Source organism: Ixodes scapularis, unplaced genomic scaffold (genome assembly GCF_016920785.2).
Source record: "Ixodes scapularis isolate PalLabHiFi unplaced genomic scaffold, ASM1692078v2 PGA_scaffold3__209_contigs__length_174095766, whole genome shotgun sequence".
In the NCBI taxonomy this organism is placed as follows: domain Eukaryota; kingdom Metazoa; phylum Arthropoda; class Arachnida; order Ixodida; family Ixodidae; genus Ixodes; species Ixodes scapularis.
This window is the reverse complement of record NW_024609868.1, coordinates 109,478,270-109,495,812: the sequence shown is the minus strand read 5'-3', so window position 1 is coordinate 109,495,812 and position 17,543 is coordinate 109,478,270.

Below are 17,543 nucleotides of genomic sequence, written 5' to 3'. Positions count from 1 at the left end.
TTAAAAGTCCCTATTATTACATTACCGGGACCAGGCGTGATGCTCAGGAGCCTGGATCCGGGCTCTAGCACGACCCCGAAGCGATCATACGAGAACCACCCTGGAAAAATAGAGGGTCGCCATGTCAGATTCTTTATGGCTTGGCCTCGAAACGGCTTCAAAATAGGCTACTACGTTTTAAACGTGACATATAGGATCCGTTTTGAAAAGTGAGCCAGATATTTTAATAATAGCATGATTAGTTGTTAATATGATTTTAGAATTTACCAAATATAAAATGATAAGCAGACTCCTTCAAGTAATTAGAGCCCTTCCCCACGGTCGAGGAATTCGGCGCTATCTGTACAAAAGTCAACTCCATTGGTCCTATGGGAAAGTCCGGGGGTTGCTACAGTAGCGGAACCACGCGGAACTGTGTCGACGTTTTCGACGTTATGGAAATCGCAGGAACTGCGTCCAAGGCAGGCAGGTTTTGCTGCCGGCTGCCTGGGTGCCTTCCGTGCTCAGTTCGGTTCTGTTTTCTGATGCCGAGTGCCAAACGGCAATCAACGTGGTTCTGTATTTCGGCTTGTAAGCAACATAGCAGCAACACCGTAATGGCAGTTTTATGGGTTCTGAACCGAAGACGGAATTATCGCCGATGTGACCGTGTGTTCGCGTATCAGTGATGTAACAGCAAGAAGAGATGACGTAAACTGTCGGGCATTGATGCCACTGGTAGCGCCATGATCGGAGGGGGCGGGGTGTCGCAGGTTCACATTCCTCTTTACATTAAAGAGTTTAAGACAACTTGAGTAGGGTGAACATATTCCTCAAGGTAGAAAACGGGATATCCCAGCCCAAGGAGGGGGGGGGGGGGGGGGGGGGGCGGGGGGGGGGTACGAAATATTAAGATTGGAGAAGAAATTTAATGCAATAGCTGCTATTTCAGAACGTTAACATACGATATGCGTGCTATATTCAGTAAGTAAAAAAAAAAACATGTCTACACAAGAGTCTCCGCGAGATAATAAGCGTTTATGAACAGTTCCCTAAATTTTACTATGGGTAAATATTTTAAAGTACCTACGGCTATTTTTGTAAAATATACTTGTAACGAGTAGGCATAGTTCCGGTTGCTTCAACTCGCTCTGTGCCAATTTCGAAACTATGCACTTCTGCGAAAAAGGGACATGATTCTTTATTGGGTCAAAAAGACGGGACGGTAGAAGCGGACCTCAAAAACGGGACGTCTGGTCACCCCACATTTGAGATGCAATCGATAGACGTGCGGATAGTCATGTTGAAACGCTGGTCTGAACAGTAAGCTCTTATCGTACAGCGGCCAATATGACTGTTGTTTGTCTCCTCCCCGAGAGCGATTGCGCTCTGGGGAAAGGACTGAACAGTACCAAATTATGACGCAAAGTATGTATATTTACAGTGTGGAATTTTAGCACTAAAATAAAATAGTAAGTAATATCGAAAATAAAGCTACCCTTTATTGTACTGTTTAAATATACTACGGTTCCTGGAGAAACTGCCCTTCAAGTGGCGCGCCGGGATGAGCGCTAGAAGTTTTCGAGCTCGCCATGGCGTAGTTCCGTACACACAAGTCGCCGCTTTGACTGGATTCAGGTTGATCAAAAAGCGATTTCTCTGCCCGTAAAACATCACTCCCACCTGAGGGAATATCCGCTCTAAAGAGATTAATTCAACACGGCAATTGCAGCCGTGCGCGAACGGCACAAATAGAAAAACTAAGACTACAATATAAATACAGGCTACAACGTGCCGTCCAAGGAAATAAACTCATGGCTTCGAACCGCATTGAAGCGGCTTGATTTATTGGCTTTCAAATTATTCTGGCATGATCCAACGTTTACTTTTTAATAATAGATTCATCCCCTAAGCCATTCAAAATACTCTCAGAGGTATGACATTGCTGAAAAAAAAAATCAACATGCAGGGAATATTTTTTATTACTGAGGCAGTCGCCGAGAAATTCCGTACGTTCAAAACGATCAGTACAAAAGGCGGAAACGCAGAGCTTGGGTGTACTGTTCGGGTTGGTGTGCCGTTGTGCTGGTGTTCGTATTTGCCATGTATGGGTATGCGCTCAATATATATTCACCTGATGCTTGTAGAATGCGTAATCGGTCTCCATGTGTGTCATTAGTACAAGTTCACTTCGAAGCGCAATGATGATCGGAGGAAATAAAAATATTTTTGTAGAACATGAAATGGGCGGTACAAAGCGCCACCTAGCCTACCAACTTGAAATTACTCTGCTTGACCCTGCCATCTGGCGGCAAGCGATTTAACCTTCTTTCACGCTACGCGATATTCGCGACTCCAGCGACCTATAGGGGGCGCCACCACCGAACAAACATGACGGCTGAGTCCAGGTCGCGTCGGCTCGGCCGGGCAGCCTGAACAGGTGGCGCGTTCAATTTAACTGATTTTCTTTTGTTTAATACCCAATTTTATAGCTATTTGAACTGAGACGGTTAAGTGTAGCCGGTGCACACAAACTCGCAGAGCATAGTTTTGTTTTCCCGGTGTTTTTTGTTCTTTTCATGTCAAACTGTCGTTTCGGAGATTTCGTTCAAAACCGAAACTATATGGGCTCTGGAGAGTCGGTAATATACTAATCACTTTTGATCATCTAAGAAAAGCGGCAATGACCGCAGAATTATTCCGCCGACAGTAATTTTCAGCCAACTCGCATGCCTCGACCATCCAACTAATCTGTCCGCGAAATCGAGCTTTTGTGCGTATCCGCGTTTAAGAAACAGCTCCAGTCGTCTGCCCGGTCAACAACACAGGCTGCACGAAAATTACGAAAATTAAGCAAGCGCTTCTTGAGCCAAGGATCATGTTAACCCGCCGGCACCCCACTAAGCAGCTGATACTCGTATTTCAATTCAGGTTTTGTAGCAATCGAGAAGTCATTTTGACGAGCGGGTATGTATTACATTACGTACTATGTCCCACTAAAGCGGTATTAGTATATTCTTCGGGTTGAAATATGAGCTTAGTTGACTAGCTATTAGGTGAACTGCTGAATCAAAGTACATTTGACAGAGAGAGAGATACTACTTAAACTTAGCCAAATATTTCTAACCGGCAGCACGGAGACAAACTGAAGAGAGTCTTCACTGGAGTTCACGCAGAACCTCTCCGCATTGAACTTTGCTTCGGATCCTGAACGGAGAAAATAAGTATTTTTTGTGGCCGGTCAACCTGAGCAATGTAGACATATATTGCTGCTGGCTTCGGCGGGGGTATAATATAAATATTGGAGGCGTGATACATCAAAATGCCGTATCAGCTTCTAACGTTGCGCGACGCGTCCCCCACCTTTTGAAAACAAAAAATTTCCGTCATTCATCATTTGCAGCGAGCAGGTTTTCCTGAATCAAGTAATTGCGAAAACAGCCCAATTCCTTCAGAGTGGTCCAGAGGCTTTTTCGACGAAAAGCAGCCAAGATGAATAGCCAACGCACCGACCGGCGTGGGTGGCTAAAACTTGAAGCTAATCGAACACAACCAAACTCAAGAAAAGCAGCTATCGAACCTTCCCATTCACTTGACTGCAACATTGGTGTTCCCTCCAGTGAAATGCCTCGTCTGTCGTCCTCCCACTGTTCTACATCCTTACAAAAAAGCCCCTTATCAGTTACCAATTAGTCGTCACTTTGAATGGGATTCGAGACAGACAAGAAATCAAAATCGTTTTTCCGCGATTCCTCCCCATCCAAGAAATCGAAAGCACGCGACCGTGTGTTGTGGAGTAAACTGGCTTTCAAACACGTGATGGAAGGAAACAATCTACTGAGGCTTCACCAAACTAATGACCACTCAGGCAAACTTGAGAAATTTTCGGACCTTCGTCAAAATACGCTGTTCGCCACCGCGCCGACAACACGTGTCTGCGAAAGCCACAAGAGACGCGGAGGGGCGCGGAGCGACCTGCACTCTTAGAAAAAAAGGGTATAGATAGTCCTCCCTTAGGGGAGGAACGGTCTTGTAACCTATGTTCCTTTAGAAAGGGAGAAACTTTTGTCCCTGAAGCAGGGGAGCAAAGTTCCTCCGTCGCTTGCATCTCAATATGGCGGCCCCGAATCGAGCAAATCGAGCCCAATAAGGCTTGACGAGGACGCTACGTCTCTTGTACAAGACGAGAGCAGCAGCAAATAAAAGTGTAACATGAGCTTTCCGCAAACTGTGTTTATTTCCGAAGCCAGATTCCCCCCACAGGTACAGAAACTTGCGTTTCGAAAGCAGTTAGTCAGTCTTCTCGTCGACAGCACTGCGGCGTTAAGCGGAGACAACCGATACCCAGTTACTTCGCGCACTTTGCGTCTTACCTTTGGTGTTCCTCGAGTCACATTTCCTTCGTCAACCGCGCATCACGGACAAGGGCAAATTCAATCCGCGAAACCAAAAGCCGCTCTCGAAAGAACTAACTCGAAGCCGCTGTTTATCGCGTAGCGTGAAAGGTTAATTCGCTAGCCACCAGATGGCGGGGTGAAGCAGAGTAATTGCAAGTAGCTAGGCTAGGTGGCGCTAGGTACCGCCCAATTCATGTTTTACGAAAAAACATTAGCTCTTCCCAGGCCACTACTGCGCTTAGGGATCCACTAGTATACACATACACTACACACACATCACGCTTATGACTAACATCAGGTGAACATACATTGAGCACATACACGGCACACACAAATATCAATACAACAGAACACCACACTAACCCGAACACTACACCCGTGCTCTGCGTTTCCGTCTTTTATACTAATCGTTTTGAACGTACGGAACGCTTCGAACCGCATTGAAGCGGCTTGATTTATTGGCTTTCAAATTATTCTGGCATGATCCAACGTTTACTTTTTAATAATAGATTCATCCCCTAAGCCATTCAAAATACTCTCAGGGGTATGACATTGCTGAAAAAAAAATCAACATGCAGGGAATATTTTCTATTACTGAGGCAGTCGCCGAGAAATTCCGTACGTTCAAAACGATCAGTACAAAAGGCGGAAACGCAGAGCTTGGGTGTACTGTTCGGGTTGGTGTGCCGTTGTGCTGGTGTTCGTATTTGCCATGTATGGGTATGCGCTCAATATATATTCACCTGATGCTTGTAGAATGCGTAATCGGTCTCCATGTGTGTCATTAGTACAAGTTCACTTCGAAGCGCAATGATGATCGGAGGAAATAAAAATATTTTTGTAGAACATGAAATGGGCGGTACAAAGCGCCACCTAGCCTACCAACTTGAAATTACTCTGCTTGACCCTGCCATCTGGCGGCAAGCGATTTAACCTTCTTTCACGCTACGCGATATTCGCGACTCCAGCGACCTATAGGGGGCGCCACCACCGAACAAACATGACGGCTGAGTCCAGGTCGCGTCGGCTCGGCCGGGCAGCCTGAACAGGTGGCGCGTTCAATTTAACTGATTTTCTTTTGTTTAATACCCAATTTTATAGCTATTTGAACTGAGACGGTTAAGTGTAGCCAGCGCACACAAACTCGCAGAGCATAGTTTTGTTTTCCCGGTGTTTTTTGTTCTTTTCATGTCAAACTGTCCTTTCGGAGATTTCGTTCAAAACCGAAACTATATGGGCTCTGGAGAGACGGTAATATACTAATCAGTTTTGATCGTCTAAGAAAAGCGGCAATGACCGCAGAATTACTCCGCCGACAGTAATTTTCAGCCAACTCGCATGCCTCGACCATCCAACTAATCTGTCCGCGAAATCGAGCTTTTGTGCGTATCCGCGTTTAAGAAACAGCTCCAGTCGTCTGCCCGGTCAACAACACAGGCTGCACGAAAATTACGAAAATTAAGCAAGCGCTTCTTGAGCCAAGGATCATGTTAACCCGCCGGCACCCCACTAAGCAGCTGATACTCGTATTTCAATTCAGGTTTTGTAGCAATCGAGAAGTCATTTTGACGAGCGGGTATGTATTACATTACGTACTATGTCCCACTAAAGCGGTATTAGTATATTCTTCGGGTTGAAATATGAGCTTAGTTAACTAGCTATTATGTGAACTGCTGAGTCAAAGTACATTTGACAGACAGAGAGATACTACTTAAACTTAGCCAAATATTTCTAACCGGCAGCACGGAGACAAACTGAAGAGAATCTTCACTGGAGTTCACGCAGAACCTCTCCGCATTGAACTTTGCTTCGGATCCTGAACGGAGAAAATAAGTATTTTTTGTGGCCGGTCAACCTGAGCAATGTAGACATATATTGCTGCTGGCTTCGGCGGGGGTATAATATAAATATTGGAGGCGTGATACATCAAAATGCCGAATCAGCTTCTAACGTTGCGCGACGCATCCCCCACCTTTTGAAAACAAAAAATTTCCGTCATTCATCATTTGCAGCGAGCAGGTTTTCCTGAATCAAGTAATTGCGAAAACAGCCCAATTCCTTCAGAGTGGTCCAGAGGCTTTTTCGACGAAAAGCAGCCAAGATGAATAGCCAACGCACCGACCGGCGTGGGTGGCTAAAACTTGAAGCTAATCGAACACAACCAAACTCAAGAAAAGCAGCTATCGAACCTTCCCATTCACTTGACTGCAACATTGGTGTTCCCTCCAGTGAAATGCCTCGTCTGTCGTCCTCCCACTGTTCTACATCCTTACAAAAAAGCCCCTTATCAGTTACCAATTAGTCGTCACTTTGAATGGGATTCGAGACAGACAAGAAATCAAAATCGTTTTTCCGCGATTCCTCCCCATCCAAGAAATCGGAAGCACGCGACCGTGTGTTGTGGAGTAAACTGGCTTTCAAACACGTGATGGAAGGAAACAATCTACTGAGGCTTCACCAAACTAATGAACACTCAGGCAAACTTGAGAAATTTTCGGACCTTCGTCAAAATACGTTGTTCGCCACCGCGCCGACAACACGTGTCTGCGAAAGCCACAAGAGACGCGGAGGGGCGCGGAGCGACCTGCACTCTTAGAAAAAAGGGTATAGATAGTCCTCCCTTAGGGGAGGAACGGTTTGGTAACCTATGTTCCTTTAGAAAGGGAGAAACTTTTGTCCCTGAAGCAGGGGAGCAAAGTTCCTCCGTCGCTTGCATCTCAATATGGCGGTCCCGAATCGAGCAAATCGAGCCCAATAAGGCTTGACGAGGACGCTACGTCTCTTGTACAAGACGAGAGCAGCAGCAAATAAAAGTGTAACACGAGCTTTCCGCAAACTGTGTTTATTTCCGAAGCCAGATTCCCCCCACAGGTACAGAAACTTGCGTTTCGAAAGCAGTTAGTCAGTCTTCTCGTCGACAGCACTGCGGCGTTAAACGGAGACAACCGATACCCAGTTACTTCGCGCACTTTGCGTCTTACCTTTGGTGTTCCTCGAGTCACATTTCCTTCGTCAACCGCGCATCACGGACAAGGGCAAATTCAATCCGCGAAACCAAAAGCCGCTCTCGAAAGAACTAACTCGAAGCCGCTGTTTATCGCGTAGCGTGAAAGGTTAATTCGCTAGCCACCAGATGGCGGGGTGAAGCAGAGTAATTGCAAGTAGCTAGGCTAGGTGGCGCTAGGTACCGCCCAATTCATGTTTTACAAAAAATAATTAGCTCTTCCCAGGCCACTACTGCGCTTAGGGATCCACTAGTATACACATACACTACACACACATCACGCTTATGACTAACATCAGGTGAACATACATTAAGCACATACACGGCACACACAAATATCAATACAACAGAACATCACACTAACCCGAACACTACACCCGTGCTCTGCGTTTCCGTCTTTTATACTAATCGTTTTGAACGTACGGAACTTTTCGGTGACTCCCTAAGCAATACAAAATATTCCCAGCATGTTGATTTTTTCCCAGCAATGTCATACCTCTGAGAGTATCTTGAATGGCTCAGGGGATGAATCTCTTATTAAAAAGCAAACGCTCGATCATGCCGTAATTATTTGAAAGCCAATAAATCAAGCCGCTCCAATGCGGTTCGAAGCCATGAATTTGTTTCCCCACACGGCACGTCGCAGCCTGTATTTCTATTGGTTTCTCTATTTGTGCTGCTCGCGCAAAGCTGCAATTGCCGTCTTGAATTAATCTCTGTAGAGCGGATATTCACTCAGCTGGAAGTGATGCTTCACGGGCTGAGAAATCACTTTTCGATCAACTTGAATGCAGTCAAAACCGCGACTTGCGGCAGGTGTTAAGTGTACGGAGCTACGCCCTGGCGAGCCCGAAAACTCCTAGCGCTCATCCGAGCGCGCCACTTGTAGGGCAGTTTCTCCAGGAACCGTAGTATATTTAAACAGCAAAATAAAGGGTAGCTTTTCTTTTTTCCGATTTTACCTACTATTGTTTTTCAACGCCGAAATTCCATACTGTAAATATACGCACTTTCCGTCCCGATTTCGTACTGTTCAGTCCTTGCCCCAGAGCTCAATCGCTCTCGGGAACAAGACAATTCCGACAGTCACATTGGCCGCTGTACGATAGCGATAGGAACTTCTACTGTTCAGACCAGCGTTCCAACATGACTATCCGCACGTTGATCGATTGCACGTAATTGATTGATTGATTGGGGGTTTATGGCGCATCAGCAACTAAGGCTATTTTGCGCCAAGCTTAGACTATTGCAATTCGGGTTTAAGAAGAGGAAAGAGCTGTAGTAGCGAAATATATGATAAAACCATGAACATGAATGTGTATCAGTGTAAACAATATGACAATGAATTTAGGATAGATAGTAAAATCACAGTCGGTGTAGAAGGCCGATATCTGTGAGGAAATTAAAAGCACAACTGTATGGAATGAGCGGTTCGTCACCTAGTAGTAGGGCAATGTGTAGTGGAATGTGTTCTTTATAAAGCAGTGAGTAGTGTTTATACCGGCATTGGTCATACATAGGGCATTCAATGAGTATGTGCATAATACTTAGAGGTAGGTTGCAGTGCACACATTCAGGGGCATCCTCCCCGCTCAAGAGGTGTCCATGTGTAAGACGAGTATGACCGATTCGTAGCCTACACAGTACGACTTCATAAAAGCGCTCCCGATGTCGGGCGCTCTCCCACTCGCCTAGAAGAGGTTTGATTGCATGTAGTTTGTAGCCGGTTTCGCCGTTCCACTGCAGCTGCCACTTTGCTTTGATGCAACGTTTCAGAGAATTGTGGTAATCTTTGTAGGGTATTTGGTGTGTGTCAATTTCTCTATCATTAGCAGAACCGGCTGCACTATCAGCTGCTTCATTTCCAGGAATGCCAACATGGCTAGGAACCCAGCATAAGACTATGTCAAAATTTTTCGTTGCAGCCAGGATTATCTTGTAGTTTAACTCGGAAACCAGTGGGTTTTTTACACGGTTCATTGATGCGACAGCCTTCAGAGAGCTTAAAGAGTCGGTGTAGATTACAGCGTGAGAAAGGCGTTTTTTTATTATGTAGTCCACAGCTAACAACAAACCATAAAGCTCTGCCGTTAGTATAGAGGCTTTTGAATTTATTCTCCTCACCTGATTTACCGATGGTCCCACCATAGCACAGCCTACTACGGAGTCTTTTTTTGTCCCGTCTGTATAAAAACTGGCATACTCGTGATATTTGGTCTGAAGCTCAAAGTCCTGCCTTATGACTTCCTGTGGAACACTCTTTTTGTTATACTTGGTCAGTGTAAGGTCGCAATGTATCTGGCAGTTGTTCCATGGAGCTATATCCGGACGGTATTGGACCAACTGAGGCTTTGCATCCATCCCAACGGATTGTGCTGCAGTATTATTCCTCATAGAAAAAGGGGGGACTGTGGAAGGTTTGTTTTCAAATGTGCGTTGGAACTTGATCGTCTCAATATTATCTCGAACGGGGTGCTTTGCGACCGAGCGAACCCTGACAGAGTACATAAGACCCAGGGAAAACCTCCTATACGCAAGGGACAATTCGTTTGCTTCCGCGTAAAGGCTAAGCACTGGGGAGGTACGAAATGCACCAGTAGCCAGTCGCAGTCCTTGATGATGAATAGGATCTAACATCTTTAGAACTGATGCCCGAGCAGAGTTATAGACAATACAACCATAATCAAGCTGGGAGCGAATGACTGAGTGATAGATACGCAGCAGACACAGTCGGTCAGAGCCCCATGATGCATGTGACAAGACCTTAAGGGTGTTTAGAGATTTAAGGCACTTGAGTTTTAATCTCTTAATGTGTGGAACGAAAGTCAACTTGGAATCGAACACAAGGCCCAAAAACTTGTCATCATGTTTTACAACAATAGGAGAACCATACATGTTCAAAGACGGTTCCTGAAGAGCACCACGTCGACGAGAAAAGTTGACACAAGCTGTTTTTTCGAGAGAAAATTTAAACCCATTCGTATGGGCCCATCTGACTAAATTATTGACCGCAAGTTGAACGCGACGTTCACAATTTGAGAGATTACAGGATGAAACGGAGATCTGGGGATCATCAACATATAAGGAATATTGCACCGAAGGAGGAATTACACGGCCAATGGAATTAAGTTTGACGATAAAAAGAGTGACACTCAGTACACCCCCCTGAGGGACTCCATTCTCCTGTAAAAACTCCCTAGAGAGAGTTTTTCCCAGCCTCACGCGGAACGTACGGTGCTGCAGGTAACTCTGTATGGCACTCAACATTCGGCCACGGAAACCAAGATCGAATAAATCTTGCAGAATGCTGTAACGCCAGGCTGTGTCGTATGCTTTTTCCAAATCAAAGAAGATGGAGAGACACTGTTGTCTGTTGACAAACGCCTCACGTACGAAGGTCTCAAAGCGGACGAGATGATCGACAGTGGACCGTGCTGACCGAAAGCCACACTGGAACTTATCAAGGCAGCTGTTTCGTTCTAGAAATAACATGAGTCTCTTGTTAATCATCCTTTCTAATGTCTTGGAAAGACAGCTAGTTAGAGCTATTGGTCTGTAGCTAGATGCACAAGAGGGATCTTTGCCGGGCTTCAGCACTGGTACAACCACAGCGGTCTTCCAGGAGGATGGAAAGTGACCCTCGAGCCAAACTCTATTAAAAAGGTACAAAATTAGGTCCATAGTGGATGGATGAAGATGTTCGAGCATTTTATAATGAATACCATCTGGTCCAGGGGCAGTTTGTTTGGAACAAAGAAGTGCCATTTGAAGTTCGTATAATGTAAATAGAGTGTTGTAGGGTTCGTGCGTGCCACCTGATGTGATAACAGCTTTTTTTTTCTGCATTGATCTTGTATCGCTGGAACGTTAGGGTGTAATGTTCCGAACTGGAGACATACTTGAAGTGTTCACCGAGGATGTTGGCCTGTTCCTCAAGGCTTGCAGAACAAACTCCATTCCATCTCAAGAGTGGGACAGTGAATGCCCGGTAAGAGCCGTCAATTTTATGTACGCGATCCCAGACTTCCTTCGCAGATACAGTGCTGTCAATTGAAGAAGCGTACCCTCTAAAACTTTTTTTCTTAGTTTGCTTTCTAATCCACCTCGCCTGGGACCTTTTTCTCTTAAATTCAATAAGGTTGTGTGTTGTAGGGTAGCGCCTAAATATACCCCACGCTCGATTTTGTTGTTTTTTGGTCAAACGGCAATCTTTTTTCCACCAGGGCTTTGGTCTCTTGGGCAGATGCGACGACGTCATGGGGATGGAGAGAATGGCAGCTTGTAAAATGGGCTGAGTGATATGTTCAGTGGCTTTATTGATATCGAGATCGTCAAGTGATGTGCATGCAAAAAGAGATGATTCTTTAAAGGTAGGCCAGTTGGCATTTTCGAATTTCCAACGAGGACAGCGTGTTGGGACTGTCATGGGAAGATGGCTAAATTCTAAGATGATGGGAAAGTGGTCACTTCCGTGAGGATTCGGTATGACCTTCCATGAAAGCAATGGGAATAATGATGGGTGACAAATAGATAGGTCAATGGAAGTGAAAGTGTGAGTTGCTGAGCTAAAATATGTAGATTCATTTGTGTTTAGCAGGCACAATCCCGCAGAAAGCAAAAAACGTTCAACAAGGGCCCCTCTAGAATCCCGTCTGTCACTACCCCACAGGGGATTGTGTGCATTAAAATCTCCTAAAAGTAAAAAAGGTGAAGGAAGTTGATTAACAAGGTCTTCTAGCTCCTCCATATGTAACTGATAATTGGGAGGTACATACAATGAGCAGACTCTAATTATTCGATCTAACAAAATACGTGTAGCCACCGCCTCAAGTGAAGTCTGCAGGGCTACCTCGTTAGAAGGAATTGAACGTTGGACAACCACCGCAACACCTGCAGCTGCGTGAGCTGCGTGTGTACGGTCCCTACGAAACACCTGGAAGTGTTTTAAAACATTGGTGTGGGTGGTTTTTAGGTGCGTTTCCTGGAAGCAACATGCAATGGGCCGGTGATCCTCTAAAAGATTGCTCACATCATCGTAGTTAGACAGGAGGCCTCTACAGTTCTACTGAAGGAAGAAAGACATGTATCTTCAATAAAGGAAACGCCTCAAAAGTGTTTTACGCAAAAATTGTGAAATGTATTTTATGTGTCTTTTGGTGCCACAATCGGTGGGATGGTTTTCTTTTTTGCAGTTTTTTTAGGCCGTCCTCCAGCCTCGCAGGAGGCCGAGGAAACAGAGCCTGTTTGAGAGAGAGGAAGGTCCTCATCGGAGAGTGGGACGCTCACATCCATCTTCTCATCCAATGAGACCTTGGGTCCTTTGGGCGGTAGAGGTGAATCTGACCGCCCAGGCTTTGAAGAGCTGCCGGAGGCACGGGGAGGCAGCCCCCGACCCCGGCCAGAAGGGCCAGGTAGTGCCGGTGACGACACGTCTGGCTCCTTGGAGGGTGCAGCACCCTCCTTAGAGGGCACAATACACTCATTGGAGCGTGAAGGCAGTGGGCTGCCCACTGTCTTCGGACGTACGTAAAAGGACCCTTGTGGAGATGACAGGTCTTCCGGGGAAGTCTGCGTCTCCACGGATGCCATAGACAGTGGGGGTCCCCTTCGCACTGCCTCGGCATATGAACCCCTTGCCTTGAAGGCAAGCTGTTCTCTAGCGTCTTGGTAGCTGAGATTGTGTTTGACCTTAAATGTAATTATCTCCTTTTCTTCCTTCCATTTCGGACATGTGCGTGAAAATGCGGGGTGTGGTCCGCCACAGTTTATGCATTTATGGTCGTTTTTACATATGTCAGCGACGTGGTCAGTGGCACTACATTTCGCACAAGTTTCTCGGCCGCGGCAGTTTCGGGAGCCATGCCCAAAACGATGGCAACGAAAGCACCGCTGGGGGTTTGGAACGAAAGGACGAACTCTACAGTTTAGATACCCTGCCTTCACGGTGGAAGGCAGAGAGTGGAGTTCAAAAGTCAGGACTAGGTGTCGGGTCCTGTCCGTCTCGTCGTAGCGTGATTCGCCGCACGGCCACAACAGCACTCCGACGCAGCCCTTCAAGGATTTCTTCTTCAGTACACTGAAGGAGGTCATCCTCAGAGATGACGCCGCGGACAGTATTCAAAGTCCGGTGCGGGGTTACACAAACTTGGTGTTCGCCTAAGCTAGTCAACTTCAGTAATGCTGTGCTTTGAGTTTTGTTTTTTACCTCAACGAGGAGGTCTCCAGCAAGTTTTTTTGCCTTGTAACTCTTTCCGATCGTCTGCTCTAGGACCTTAGAGACAAGGAAAGGTGACATCTTTGATAACGGTAGAGAGTCGTTCGCAGCATGAAGTACAAGAAATCGTGAAAAGGTGTCGGGTTCTTTGGCTTTTTCAAAAGTAGGGGGAGCGGGGCGAACCCTTTTGGGGGTCGCTCTGCTCGGGGTTTAGAAGAGAGGGGAGCCATAAAAAGGCAAAGGGTGTTCAGAATCTGTGGCGCGCCGCCCATCACGGAGCCCAACGAGGGAATAGGTAACACCCCATAACAAATATGGCTTTGCTGGAAGCATTACTCTATTAGCGCTAGCCAGAAACTATAACCAAGTGTGGATCTGGACGAGAGTATCTGTCACCACCCAAGGTTAGCCCTTGCCGCCAAAGAAGTTGAAAAGGAAAGAAGAGAAATGAGAAGAGTGAAAAGGAGGAGGAGGCAAGGGTGAAAGAAGGGAGGGGATAGTAGAAGGAGTGGCGACTAGACTGAATCATCCTGGCCGGGCCTTACCAGGACTCCCGTCTATGAGAAGCAGGGGCCGAAGTTGTGTATTGCCTCGCCCGGGGGGCCCCGAAGGGTCCAAACCTACCCCGGGCTTGGCTCAACCACCAGGATGCCCTTTTCCCCAGACACGGGAAAGCCACGCACAGTCAGACGTGGGCGGGCGATCCCGCATGGCTTGGGGTCCGTGGAGACGCCACTCTCCAAACACCTGCTTTCACAGGTGCCCCCTGCGGGGGATTGCACGTAATCCCTCAAGTGGTATTAAACTCTTTAATGTAAAGCGGAATGTCAGCCTGCGACACCAAGCCTCCTCCGATCACGGCCCGACCAACGACATCAATGCCAGACAGTTTACGATCTCATCTTGTTACACCACTGATACGCGAACACACGGTCACATCGGCGATAATTCCAGTCTTCTGTTCACAAACCACAACACTGCCATCACGATGTTGCAGCTATGTTGCTGACACGCACAAATATAGAACCACGTTGAACGCCGGTTGCACTCGGCATCGGAAAACAGAGCCGAACTCAGGACGGAAGGCACCGAGGCAGCCGGCAGCAAAACCTGCCTGTCTTGGACGCAGTTCCTGCGGTTTCCATAACGTCGAAAACGTCGACACAGTTCCGCGTGGTTTCGCTACTGTAGTGACTGTAGTTCCGTGCCGCGCGAGTCCCGCAATCCGGAGACGGCCATCCCCCAGTGTACGTGGCGCTGCTGGCACTGCCGCACTGCTCCGGAACTTCGCTGTTTCTAGCGGCTTCGTTTGATCGTTTGATAAAATTAGTGATAAAAATGTCAATGCAACCGAAATGTTCTGCACGTTTAGACTAGAAGACAGGCGGCCTTTGCTGCCGCTGAAGTTCAATCAACTCAACAGCTATTTATTAAACAACGTGCGCGACCTGCTCGAAAAACGAAACCGAAAGGAGATGAATCGGGAGGGCGAAAGCTTTCTCCCGTCTGCCTGGAGGAGGCGAAAAACGTTTCGTTCCTCCCCTTTTCTCGTGTCCGCTTGGGGGCGCGTCAGTAGAAGGGAGAAAGACGCGCCGTTGCTACTTTTTTCCTCCATTTTTTCTTAGAGTGTGGAACGGCTGGTTCCCGGTTTTCCCGCTTGGTGGCGTCCATTTTGCTGGAGTAGCGAATACAGCGGCTTCGATTTTGTTCTTTTGAGAGCGGCTTTTGGTTTCGCGGATGGGTTTGCCATTCCTCCGTGATGTGCGGTTAAAGAAGGAATTGTGACTCGAGAAACAGAAAAGGTAAGACGTAAAGTGCGCAAAGTAACAGGGTATAGGTTGTCTTCGTTTAACATCGCAGTGCTGACTGCGAGAAGACTGAGTAACTGCTTTCGAAACGGAAGTTTCTGTACCTGCGGGGGGAAATCTAGCTTCAAAAATAAACACAGTTCGCGGAAAGCTCGTGCTATACTTTTATTTGCTGCTCGTCTCGTCCCGTTCAAAAGACGTAGCGTTTTCGTGAAGCCTTATTGAGCTTGATTTGCTCGATTCAGGGCCGCCATAATGAGATGCAGGCGATGGGGGAACTATTTGCTCCCCTGCTTTAGGGACGAAATTTTCTCTCTTTCTAAAGGAACATAGGCTACAAGACCGTTCCTCCCCTTAGAGAGGACTATGGATACCATTTTTCTAAGAGTGTGGATGGACAGACAACCAGCTTCCGCAGAACCTATATTTCTCGTGGAAGAAACTGCCAGGCACTGGTTTGAGAACCACGAATCCTCCTTAACGCCGTGGGAAGTTTGCAACATCGAGCTGAAGGGCACGTTCATCAGCCACCACTGTCGAGAGAAAGCCGAATTTCTGATTTTGTCTAGGACGCGGCCCCAACAAGAGCGTCACCGCCTTCGTGGAGGATGTTTTGCGCCTCATCGAGCACCCCCGCCCGCCCTGATGCTACAGAGGACAGGAAGCTAAGAATCCCATGCCCTTCATGTGGGAGACAACACCTTCGGCAGCCTTGTCCGCAACCCCACGACAACAATCGAAGGATTCATATCACCGAGGCTTCCAACATTGAATGTACTCTGCATGCCCGAGCCTGTCACAATTAACAACTTCCCGGCGTCTCAACACTAGAGTTGTCCAGCTGCTACTTCGACGCCAGCCTCCTAAGCATCCGCGGCATCATGCACGACGTTGTCCAAGAGAAGATCAGGAAGCTACTTCCTGCCATCACTTGCCCGGCTTAAATTTTGATTGCCGGAATCGTTTCGGAACAAGTTTGACAGGCATTTCAACCGGAGACATCTGCGAGCGAAGCGGCATCTGACGAACAGCAGGCAATTTACGCCACAATGGCACGACGATCGCCGCCGGCTGCCCCTTAGTCTTCAATGCCAATTTAATTACACTCTGTTTCATACTTAGCGAGTAACGCTGTCAGAGCTACTGGCGCGAGCGTGGGGCTTGATCTCGTTGATCATTTGCACGCGTTCTCGCTCAAACAAAACCATAGATGAAGCCACGCGCTCGCGCCAGTAGCTTTCACAGCGTTGCACGCTAAGTATGAAACAGAGTATAGACACTCCAACGCCGAAGCATTCCCGGCATCGGGTGTAGGTCTGCGCTAAAAATAACTATACCGAGGAAAACGGAGGTGTCGCGAATGGCCGACTGAAAACCACTCTGCTACCACTGCATGAGGCCGATTATGTCTACTGGAGCTGCCCGTACTAATGAATTGGCCTGCGAGGGTTCGTGTCGAACGACCCTCGACCACGTCTCGAGGAGCGCCTGCGGGAAGATGAGGATTATCTTCGGCGCCCTTTGCCCCTGGTGCCGACATTACCCCGAAGATCCTGATCCCCATCACCTCGACGGGAGGTAAGCACGACAAAGCAGGAGAGCGGCAATGCAGTGAAAGATGATTTGGTGTCGCTTGTCGTCCAAGGACAAAACCTAATAATTTGCTGACACCATTTATCTGTTTCCACTACACGAAGCACAAAATTTCCAACTTTGAGAGAGAATGCCGCTGAGGGACTTGAAGAAATAGAATGGTTGATTGCTCTCAAAAGTGGACACCAAGCATTGCCATACGAAACTTACACAAGTTGCAGTGGTCGTTGGAAGCAGAAGAAATCGCCATTCCGAAAGGGAAGTGAAATGGCTTGGATAGCAAACAAACATTGTTGCCAGCCATCGGGTTAACGGTACAACAAAAAGCACAGCCACGTAAGCAGTACGTGCCCGAGCTTGCTGCATTGACGCAGAAAGCTACCAGGAAAATGTGTGGATTAAAAGCGAGCCCTGCAGTTTCAGATGCCAGTGGTCGCACATGACGTATGATTACAAGACGGCATCAATCAGACAAAGTTGTCACTCGACCAAGCTGAACACCGACTTGCCAGGAGCGTCATCCGACAACAAGGAGCACAGGTACTACG